This window comes from Tenrec ecaudatus, chromosome 6, assembly GCF_050624435.1.
Source record: "Tenrec ecaudatus isolate mTenEca1 chromosome 6, mTenEca1.hap1, whole genome shotgun sequence".
NCBI lineage: Eukaryota > Metazoa > Chordata > Mammalia > Afrosoricida > Tenrecidae > Tenrec > Tenrec ecaudatus.
Window position 1 is genome coordinate 7,798,264 of NC_134535.1, and position 11,434 is coordinate 7,809,697.

The following is an 11,434-nucleotide window of genomic DNA, read 5'->3' on the forward strand; positions in this document are numbered from 1 at the left end:
GAACCTTCGTCACGATGCCACTCTCTGGGCCGCCCCAGTGTGGCTCCACTGCCTTGTGTCATCCGATGGCCTGTCAGTGGGGAAGGAATGGTACAGGAGCTCTGGGCCAGGAGGTGGCCCTCTGGTCTTAACCCTGGCCCTTTGTGTGTTACTGTTGAGGACCAGGCCTGTGGGGATGGGGTGACTTGATCAAGGTACAGAGAAATAGGAAAGCTGAGGTTCCGCCCCACACCCTCCTGTTCCTCTTGCTCAGTCTGACCCTGAGTGCTGCCCCTCGAGGTCCAGGGCCTGCTGTACCCCTGAGTGCTGCCCCTCGAGGTCCAGGGCCTGCTGTACCCCTGAGGGCCTGGCCCTCGAGACCCAGGGCCTGCTATACCCCTCAGTGCTTCCCCTCAAGACACAGGGCCTTCTGTACCCCTGAGGGCCTGGCCCCGTCTAATGGCACAGATCACACAGCTGCAGAAGGCGTGAGAGCTAGAGCTAGTGGGCTGCCCCTTACCCGCCCTCCCAGCCACAAGCAGCTGTTCCTGGAACTGCCGTCCCCCTCTCCTGGGCCTGAGTACATTGCCGATAGGTCAGTTCGGCGCCCTCTTGGTGGCTGCGGAAATGGGGCTTGGAGTGACTTAATCACTGACCCGAGGTCAAGGTGGCAGGGCAGCAAGGCCTTCCTTTCCCAAACACGGGTGCTTCACCTGAGAAGTCATTACCTTCAGCTTCGCAGCAACAGGTGGCCGTGAAGACCACCCCGGTTGCTCTGAAGAGACCCAGCGCCTGGGGGGCCCTGAGCTGGGCGTGCTCTGCTGTGCGGCCGTCCCTGTCAGGGTTCTGCTTTTGACGTGGAAAGGGCAGGGTTGGACCGAGGCTGCGTTGCATCGCTCCTTTGCTCTGCCACTTCGCCAGGCTGTCAGTCTCCTCCCATGCCGATGAAGTGAGTCAGAACCTGGTATTGTCCCGGGGCGTGGGGGTTGGGGGGCTGTCCTCTGGGCCTGCTCCCTGCTCAGGGCTCTTGTCTCGGGCTTCCTGCTTATCCTGTGCAGGATGCTGTCACCCGTACAGAAGGGGCGGGGGCAGGGGGGGGGGAGCGCCAGTAGAGTGCTTGTGAAGCACACTCCGGGAGCATGTCACGTCACCTAGAAGCTGGACTCCTTCGGTGGAGCCACACTTCCTGGGAGATGATGAGGTCAGCGGGGCCACCCTCCTTCCTCCCTGGCACTTCAGATTCATAAACCTCTGGCACCTCCACGTCCGTCCGTGCTGTGCAGGCGCTGAGTGCCTGCCGCGGGACTGGCCCGGCGGTCTGCGTTTGGAAAGGTGAGGCGTCAGAAGAAGGACGTCCCGAGCATGTAGTCTGTCCCCAGTCAACCCCACACGCGTGGGGAGGGCGATGAGCGCTTCAGAGACCCTATGAGCGTGTCTCTAACTCACAGGGTGCCGTGAGCCAGAGCCCGCCGGATGGGAGCAGCTGGTGAGGACTGTGATTCTGAATGGTTTAGGAACGTGTCCCAGTTCCCACAGCTAAGGCAGGCTGAGCAACCAGGTCAATCCCGTTTGAAAGCCCGTACTCTGTGTGGGACGCAGTCCCACAGCTCGGCCCAGAGCCACAAAGCAGCGTGTGTGTGTGTGTGTGCAGTTAGCCCACGCGTGCCCTCTGTCTTCACCCGCGCCTTACCGCCTTCGATGCACCAGGCGTCCCTTCTGCCACTCACCTCGCGTCCTAAAGGGGGGCTGCTGTCCCCCGGGGCTGCCGGAACCATCGAGAGCTGCTGCTAAAGCAGATCGCTGCACTTCGTGCTAGATGATGAGCTGTGAGGGGGACCCCTCCAAAACACGGACCCCCACAACGCTGTATATTTAAATATTTGTACCATACAGCCTTATCAACTTCAAAGTGCTCTCCATTACACTTAATGCATATATCAAATCTGTGATTCCATTCTTGGAAACATTCCTCAAACTCGTCTGTTTGGATGGCTGACAGCACCTCCCTTGATTTTTATTCTCATGTCTTATTGCTGTCCTTTCATGTCCCTCATTGTTCGAGGACACAAGAAGTCACACGGAGCAAAGTCAGGTGCATGGGGCAAGAGAGGCATGCTGCTTGTTGCCAAAAATCGGTGTGCTGAGATGGCTGCATTGTGGCAAAACCAGCCCCCATGTGCCACAAATCAGGCCTTTAAAAAAAATTAGGCCTTTTTTATCGCACACTGTTACCCTATCTTTTCAGAACCTCTAATAGAAAGTTGATTAACAGTCTGACCTGGTGGAATGAATGCCAAGTGCAGTACAGAGTTGACACTTTCGTCTGGGAAGTTGACGGACGTCCAGCACGAGGTTTGTCATCAATCGACATAGCCCCGTTTTTGAAATGAGAAAACCACTGCACCCTTGAGCTTCCCCTGTAGCGCTGTCCTTGTAAGGTGTGGTCGACATTCCAGCAGTTTCTGTGGCATTTTTCCTGAGCAGGAAACAAAATATCACAGCCACACTTGTTTCCTTAAACCGGCCGTCGCGGAAAACGGGGATCGAGCGAAACTGCTTTTATGAAACACTTTCCCTGTGACCAGACAGAACCCTCCCGGGGGATGCCACTGGGTGCACTCAGTCAGCGTTGCTTGATGCTCACCTAGCGGGAGAGAGAAATGTGTACTGCCAGAGTTCTGCCCAGCGGAGCCGTTTTCCCTTTTATGGGGGGTGGGGGGTGGGGTGGTGGTGGTGTTTTTTGGGGGGGCAGTGGGCAGGGAACAGGTGACCCACACTGAGTAATTGTGTGCTCTGAGTAGAATGAGTTTGGGAACCTGTGTAGGTTCCACTTTGGGAACACTGGTCTACCCAGGGCTGGGGCCTTGGTCTACCCAGAGCTATTTGGGTATTCAGAGCCTCATGTCGGGCTGTACAAATGAACCCGGCATTTAACGAACTGTCGTCCCTCCCTGTGCTATCCCGGATGCTGCTCTCTGGTGAGGCCTGTGACGGTAGCTGGTATGGATTTCACAGCCCACCCTGGTCAAGACCAACACCGACTGGCATGTAGTAGCCACTGTTTGCCCTCAGGTATGACTGTGGGGTTCAAGGTTAATGTGCCTTGAATCCAAGGTCATATTCCTAGGGCTTACTCCAGTTGCCTTTGCCCATCCTGAAGAAGCCCGGTCAAAGTGTGGGGTGGGACCTCCCTGGGAAGCCGCCAAGGGCACACAGATCCAATGTGAGCGAGGCCAGGCCTGGGCCCAGTTCCCAGTGTCTTGGGCTAGGTCCAGGGACAGTGCTGGGCAGCAAGCAGCCTGCAAGAGGGGCAGGCACAGCTGACCTCCGCCTGGCACCACCAAGGAATGCAGGCCATTGGGCAGCTGCCACTGGCTGGGGGGGTTGAGTCCAGCTTGCCCAGCGTGGAGGGGGCAGCTTCGGGATCCTGCCAGGTGGCCGGGAACAAAAGTTTTATCATCTGGAGAGCTGGGTGGGGCCGCTTCCCAGCAGGAGGAGGCAGTAGAGCAAAATGGGTGGGCCCGACTTGTTCAGACCTGGGACGGAGCCCTGGCTCTCTCGCACCAAGTGACCTAGCTCCTCACAGTCTCGCCTTTCTCAGTAAAACAGCATCTGACTCAGGGCCACGCTGTTGGGTGAGTGAAGGGAAGCCGTTGGTGCAGTGCCTGCCCCTGCCCCCCAACCCTGCCAAACAGCCCACACACATCAAGCCCAGCCACCAAGCTGCTGTTGATTCTTAGTGACTGAGCAGGCTGCATCTTTGCAGGTGCAGACCGGTAGCCTCATCTTCCTCCCGCGGAGTGGCTAGCGGGTTCAGCGCTACTGGGGCGCTCACAAGCAGATTACAGAGGCTGAGGCACCTCCATGGTGGGGCTGGGGCTCCTAGCAGGCCTGAAACTCCAACCGGGGCCCTCTTCCCCTCCCGAACCCTCTGTGGGCCATCAGCGGCCTGTGTGGATATGACAGGTGCTTCACCGATCCTGGGGGTGGGGGAGACTGTCAAAGTCGTCTGGCTTTTACAGCTGGGTGAGCAGCCCAGCCATCAGCTGAGCTGAGCTAGAGGAACGGGGTGAGCATGTGCAGTACGCGTGCCAGTGGTTTGAGAACAACTAGGGGGCGAGTCTGCAGAGACTTGGCTAAGGACCTCGACAAGTGGTCCTCCACCTTCCGAATGCCACGACCCTTTCATACAGTTCCTCATGTGGAGACCCCCCAACCATAAAGTTACTTTCATCACTGTCATTTTGCTAGTTATGAATTGGGCGACCCCTGCGATAGGGTCATTCAACACCCTCCCCCCCAAGGGGTCACGACCCACAGCTTGAGAACCGCTGAATCTAGATACAGGGAAGAGCTGGGCTAGAACGCCAATCTTCAGACCCCACCTTAGAAGCAGCCTCTGCCTGGCTGACACCCTCCCACGCTGGCCTGACCCTTGTGAGCTCTCTTCCCAGTAGCACCTCGCATGTGGGTGACTCATCTGCAGAACGGGACAGTGGGACCTGCTGCCATTGGGGAACACCCTCAGGTCCAAAGGGTCCAGGAACCCTGGGAACACTGGAAAAGTGGGGCGATGGCCCTGGGGTACAGAGGATTTGTTGAATGGCGGATGTATGACGTGAATGGGAATGAGGACCAGTGAAAGAGGAGTGGACGGGAGTCCCTGGGGAGTGGACAAGGCTGACACTCGGCTGTTATCCGGAGGGTGCAGGGTTGAGTCCACCCAAGGTGCCTCTGGAGAGAAACTGGCGACCTGCCCCCAGACCAGCCTGGCACCCGTGCAGTCCTGCTGGGGTCACCGTCAGTCAGAGGCCCCTCCAGGGCCACTGCTGTATGTGAATAAGGACTGACCGCTTTTCTGGAGAGTGGGGGCACAGCATGGATAAGTGATGGGGATCCTGGCGTGGAAAGAGCCCCAGTGGAGGAGAGGCTTCCTCATTAGGCTGCTAAGTGCAAGGTCAGCAGTTGAAACCCACCAGCTGCTCTGTGGGAGAAAGGGGAGGCTGTGGGTTCCAGTACAGACTGAGGGCCTCAGAAATAGTCTACACGGCCCTGCCGGGTCCCTGTGAGTCAAAACCGACTCCATGGCTGCAGATTTGTTTTTTATTTCGTGTTTTTACACACAAAAAAAAGGCCAGTCCCCCTGGGGCCAGTGTCCTGTGTGCACCAGGTGCATGACGTGCGTGTGTTATTTGCAAAGCTGCCGTGTGTAGGCCCAGGGCGGCCTTGGGGAGATGACCTTCAAGCCTGCCCCGCGCAGGGCACTGGGTCCTCCTGTGCTGCAGCAGCTGTGGCTGAGGCTCTGCATAGGGAGGTCTCAGGAAGAGGCTGACTGGAGCCAGGGGTGGGGGGGTGGGGGGTGTGCCCTGACCAGTTCTTTCCTGCTGGTTCCAGAAGGAGGGGCTTTGGGGGAGCCACAGGTTGCCCCTGTACCTGCCCCTCCACATTCCTGTCTAACCTGCAGCTGGAAAACCTGCTTTTTCCTCATTTCTGGCCCCACCCTTCCCTGGGAGAGCTGCTTGGTCAAGGTCAGGCTCCCTCCCTCCCACCTTCACCCCCACACTCTCACTTTCCCTGAGTGTGTGTAGGGGCGGCCTGGGAGGGTGGGCTTCCTCCTCTGATCTCCCCAGGGACTGGAAAAGATGTTCCTTGCCTCTCTCAGCCCATGAAGCCACTAGTGTGCTGCAGCTGGGGTGCCTGCGCCCTCCCTGCTGAGTTGACATGCCCCCGGGGCTGAGGTGAACCTTGTCATCTCGGTTCTGTCTTGGCCAGAGCTGTCAGCCCCTGAGGGGAGAGCTGTCCTGCTGGAGGGACAAGTCAGGTAGAAAGAGACTGATGACTCTTCTCAGTCTCCCAGTGACAGCCCTGCCTGTCCTCTTCCCCAGAGCAGAAGCCTTCCTGCGTCCAAAGGCTCAGAATCCATTTCCCCCTCTGCCCGCCTCAGGCCAGCAGAGCTGGTCTACCTCGGCCTGCAGTTGGGAGGACTCTGGACCCCCATGTTCTCCACTGTAGCCCCCAAACTCTCTGCCAGCATCACTTGTCAGTCCCGAGGGGGCAGACAGCCTCATCTTTCTCCTCTAGAGAGGCTGGGGCGTGCAACCACGGGCATTGCAGGGAACAGTCTGTAACACTTGCCCTCAGTCACCTTTCAATGGACGGTTTAGAGAAACACATCCAAGCCAGGCCTGGTAGTCTGTCCCGTGGCGCGTGTCTGCCCGGTCCTCCTGAGGAGAAATCGTGGAGCAGCGGAGCCCAAGTACAGGACCTTGGATTGCACCACACCAGGACCCACCCCCACCCCACTCCCGCCAGCCTCCTGGAAGGAGCCCCAAGTAAATCTTTATTGCTGTAGAGAGTGAGGTGGAAAATTCCCTGCTCAAGCCTGGCCTCCCAGCAGCTGGCCCTGGTGCCTCCCTGTCTGAGGGTGGCCCTCCGCATTTCAGGCCCGGATGCATTAGGACAGGGCCCTGGGGACTGCGGAGCGTGGCCCCTGTCAGGCTGCTACCTGGCTCACAGCGAGGTTGAGAGAATGGTCAGGGGTGGGCCAGGTGCACCTTCTGATTCCATCCCTGGGACAGGACCCTTAGGAAGTTGGGCAGGGCTGGCGTTTAAGCCAGGTGGAATCCAGTGGGCCCATGTGCCAGCTCTGTGGCTTCCGCCATGCTGTAGCACCTCAGATCCGCAGTGTCCCTGTCATGAAGTGGGATGTTAAAACCCCAGCTCAGGAAAAAACCCCAAAACTTTGGGTACCTTAAGTTGATTCTGTCTCCTGGTGGCCCCACGTGTTTGCACAGGGTTTTAGAGGGGTGACTTGTCTCCAGGGCCCCAGGACTTTCTTCCAAGGCACTTGGATGGGCGGGGTGTGTGGGGGGGGTTTCAGCTTTCTGTTAGGGTTTGGTGGTGCCCGGGAGTGGGCCTCTGAAAACGCCCCCCCAGTAAACAGATGGCTCCCCACCCGCTGTGCTCTGGAGGAGTTAGCTGGCAGTGCCCTCAGTCCAGTCGTGGGATAAGGATGCAAACCAGTGCCCTGTCCCCGGAGGATTGTCTAGAATGTGTGTATGTGAGGGAAGGGTGATCCAGTGGAGGCTGAGGCTTGGAGCAACAGCCCAGCCTCAGGCATAGCTGGGATTCCAGGGCCCCAGGCCCCATCCCAGCAGCCCTCCAGAGCCCAGCACCCTGTCCTGGCTTAGCCAGCTCAGCGCCCAAGGACAGAGGTGAAGTGGCCACCACTCCCACCAACCTCCCTGGGTTCACAGTGTTCCCATTGTCCATAGTCCTGTCCAGCTGCCCCCTGGGGAGCTCCCAGGGGCTGGGTAGCCAGCCACATAGTGGTCAGAGCCACCAACAAGCCCCATCTAGCAGGGTCCCAGAAGTCGACAGACACAGAAACACGACCCTGAGGATTCGAAGACCCCAAGTGCTGGGATCCCAAACAGGCCGAACTGAGGGGGGTGGGGTGGGGGTCCACACAGCCTCGTTGGACTTTATTGATGTATGTGGTGTAAACTCCCTGGGTGTGCACAATGGGCTGGTGGTGCTGTCATGGAAAGCGTTAGACTGCTAACCACAAGGTCAGCAGTTCAAATCTCGCAGCTGCTCTGAGGAGGAAGCACGAGGCTGGCTGCTCCCATAAGATTGACCAAGCCGTGGAAACCCTATAAAGGATTGCTATGAGCCAGAATCGACTAGATGGCAGTGGGTTTTTTGTTTTGTTTTGTTTTTTTGGAGGGGTGCCTCTGAAGAAAGGCCAGGCCGTCGGCTCCCACAGCCACGGGAAACCCTGTGGGGCAGAGCCAACGCTGAAAGGGGCTACCGTGGAGCGGGACTCAAGGGCAAGTTGGTTTTTAGCTGTCCACGTTCATTCTAAGTGAAAGGCACCAATCTCCAAAGGTCACAGACGTGATTCTACGTATGTGGTCTGTCCAGGGCTGCTACCTCTCTCTGTAGAGACAGGGGAGGGGAAGTAGAGATGCTAACGGATGTGCGGTTTCTTTTGGGGGTGATGAAGAGAGTCTCAGATTAGATAATAGTGACAAAGATACAACTCCATAAATACACTCAAAACCACGGAGCCGTATGCATACATGTGCGTACACTTTAGGAGAGAGAAAGAATGCGCTGGCAATGCGGTGTAAAGCCAAACTGCCATTGAGCGGAGTGTGACTCACAGGGACCCTGTGGGGGACGTGGGGGGAGAACTGTCCCCGTGAGCCTCTGTACCTTACTGTTGTCAGGTGCCATGGAGTCAGCCCCGCCCCATAGCGGCGACCTTGTGCACAACAGGACAACCACTGCCCGGTCTTCCACCACCCTGACAGTTGTCCCCAGGCTTGAGCCCCTGTTCCAGCCACGTCAGCCTGTATCTCCTTCAGGACCTCTCTCCCTCGCTGCCCCGCCACTCTACCAAACACAATGTCCTCCTCCCGGGGCTGGCTTTCCTGACCACACGTCCAACGTGTGGAAGACCCAGCCTCGCCCCCTTCTGCTCTAAGGGACACTGTCCACCGTTCTCCCAAGAACCGGGGGTCCGGTGAGCGGCCTAGTGTACTTCCAACATTCTTCTCCAGAACACCATGCAAACGCAGAGATTCTCCGCGGGTCTGTAGGCCATTTGCATACGCATGAGGCCACCCAAAGCACCGTGGCCTTGGTCAGGCGCCCCTTCCTCACTCTACTCTCTACGGGAGTGGAAAGCCCTGGATTTCTCCATGGGGCGGCTGGTGGATCGGAACACCTGGCCTTCCAGTTAGCCGCCCACAGCAGGGAACCCTGGGCCCCCGTGGCTCCTCTTGGCAATGTTGTGGTATGTTTTACTTTAAAAAGTGATACTTGCAGCTTGTCGCAAAGTTCAGCTTTGCCCTTGTGCAGCAGGGCCGCCCCTGTGGCAAGCTTTGGGGCGAGCGTCCTCCTCGCTGGCATTTAAAATGGCACATGCGGGCAGGCGGGCCGCAGTGACGTCCCCTTCCAGAGCGGTATCGCAGTAAAAGCGAGTCGCGTCTTCCTGAGGAATTCCCGGGGCACATGAAGAGTCTATCAAAGGGTGCGACAGGGGCTCGGCTCTGAGCTGCTCGTCACAGGGTCGGGAAGACACACGGCTGGCTGAGCCTGTGAAGATTTAGTCAGGGGACCCCCAGGGGCAGTGCACTCTGTCCTGTAGGGCCGCTCGGAGCCGGAATCGGCTCGATGGCATGGAGCTTGGAAGGGTTATTTTCTGAGCTTGAGCATTGTGAGGAGGCCTGAAATGCTGCAGAAATGACTGAAAGGTGGCAGGTGCGTGCACCCTACTGGGAAGCACGGGCTGATCCATCCGCCTGGCCAAAGCAGTTGCCACCGCGCTGCAACGTGTGTGAGCAGCAGACTGTGCAGCACCCTCCAGCAACGTCTGCACGTCTGCATTAGCGCTTAGGCACAGAAATGCACGCAATCTGCTTAATACATTTCTCTAAATTGCAAGATCATTTTATTGGGGGCTCCTACAGCTCTGATAACCGTCCATACCTCCATTGTATCGAGCATATTTGTACATGTGTTTACCATCATTATTTTCTAAGCGTTTACTTTCTACTTGAGCCCTTATTCTCAGTTCCTCTTTTTTTCCCTCCACACCCCCTTCTCACCTTTGTGACCCCTGGATAAATTATTATTTTCATATCTTACACCGACTGCTGTCTCCCTTCCCCCACGGTTTCTGTTGTTCGTCCCCCTGCTGGCGTGTGTGTGTGCGTGTGTGCGTGTGTGTGCGCGTGCGTGTGTGTGCGCGTGTGCGTGCGTGTGTGCGTGCGCGTGTGTGCGTGCGCGTGTCTGTGTGCGTGCGTGTGTGCGTGTGTCTCTGTGTGTGTGTGTGCGCGTGTGTGTGTGCGCGTGTGTGTGCGTGCGTGCGTGCGTGCGTGTGCGTGTGCGTGCGTGTGCGTGCGTGTGCGTGTGTGCGTGTGCGAGTGCGTGTGCGTGTGCGCGTGTGTGTGTGTGAGTGCGTGTGCGTGTGTGTGCGTGTGTGTGTGTATCATTGTGATCAGTTTGCTTTTCTCCCCTTCTCTCCCCACCTTCCCACCTTCCCCCTACCCTCCTGGTACAGCTACTCGCATTCTGGCTCCTGGATTCTCTTACCTCTTATCTGAACCTGTGCACATGCTCCGGTCTAGCCCGCAGGGAGAGGCAGCACTGGGGTCGTGATAGTGGGGGGGGTGAGGAAGCCTCAAGGAACCAGAGGAATAGTGTGGGTTTCACCAGTGCTAGACTGCACCCTGTTTGACTGTACTTTTTTATTTATTTATTTTTGTACTTAAAAAAATCATTTTATTGGGAGCTCTTCCAGATATGACAATCCATGATTCAATTAGATCAAGCATAATGGTACAATGTCTGCCACCATCAGTTTCTAAACACTTTCTTTCTTCTTGAGATCTGATATCAGCTCCCTTTCCCCCCTCCCTGCCTCACCCTACCCCCCAGCAGCCTGTATCATATATTATTATCTTGCCATATCTTTACACCATCATGGTACACTTTTGTTTCACCCAAATGGGGCCCTCCCCGGCCTGCTCTTCTGCAGTGGGCTAGCTTGCGCTTGTTGTCTCTTCAGGATGACTTGTTGCTATAAGACTTGTCTTACCAGCCCCGTGGCTTTCTGCGGTCTGGCTGGTCTGTCACCGGTTTCTCCGAGCTCCTACGAATGCACAAGCAGATGCTGCCCAGGACATGGCCTTCTGGCCCCTGGTACAGGACAGTCTGCCAGAGCCTGTAGAACCTGGGCACGGTCCTGGATCACTCCACTGTTTGTGGATGTTGGCACGGACACTCCAAGGGTGGCCTCCTTGTCCAGGCGCATTCCAGCAAGTGGGTGCAGAGCGAGTGGGTGACTGGTGAAATGGGACCATTCAAATACATCCCCCCAACAAGGAACGCATGCATGCCCGCCCCCCCTAGGACCCCACAGCTCCAAGACCTGGCACTTCTGCCAGCAGTAGCCCACAGGCCCCCACGCAGATGCAGCGCTGGGCAGATGGAGACAAAGGGCATTGTCTGGCTGGGATTCTGCCAGCCAACAGGGTGCTCTTTTCTCCCGTGCCCCCCTCAGGCTCCCAGCTCGGGTCTCCTCCTTTCATCTTTTGATCTTTACCTTGAGATCGGCCTGTGGGAACAAATAGAGACTGGTGAGGAGGCCCTTCCTGGGCCCCAGGAGACTGACACACTTGCCTGGCCCTGCCCCCTTCAGGGGAGGTACATTTGAGGCCCGTGTTGTGTCAGTCTACCTTTTCCCGGCATGGTGGCCTTTTCCGGGCCTTGGAATGTAGAGATGGGAGGTCCTGGTCATTCATTCCTGTCCTCGGCCGCTCATTGATTCCACCCATCCTCATGATTGGCCTCTTTCCTCCTCTGAGGAGCCCTGGTGGTGACCCCTGGGGCTGCGACCCAGGGAGGTCAGCTGTGGTAAACTGAGGACGTGGTGGGTATCCAA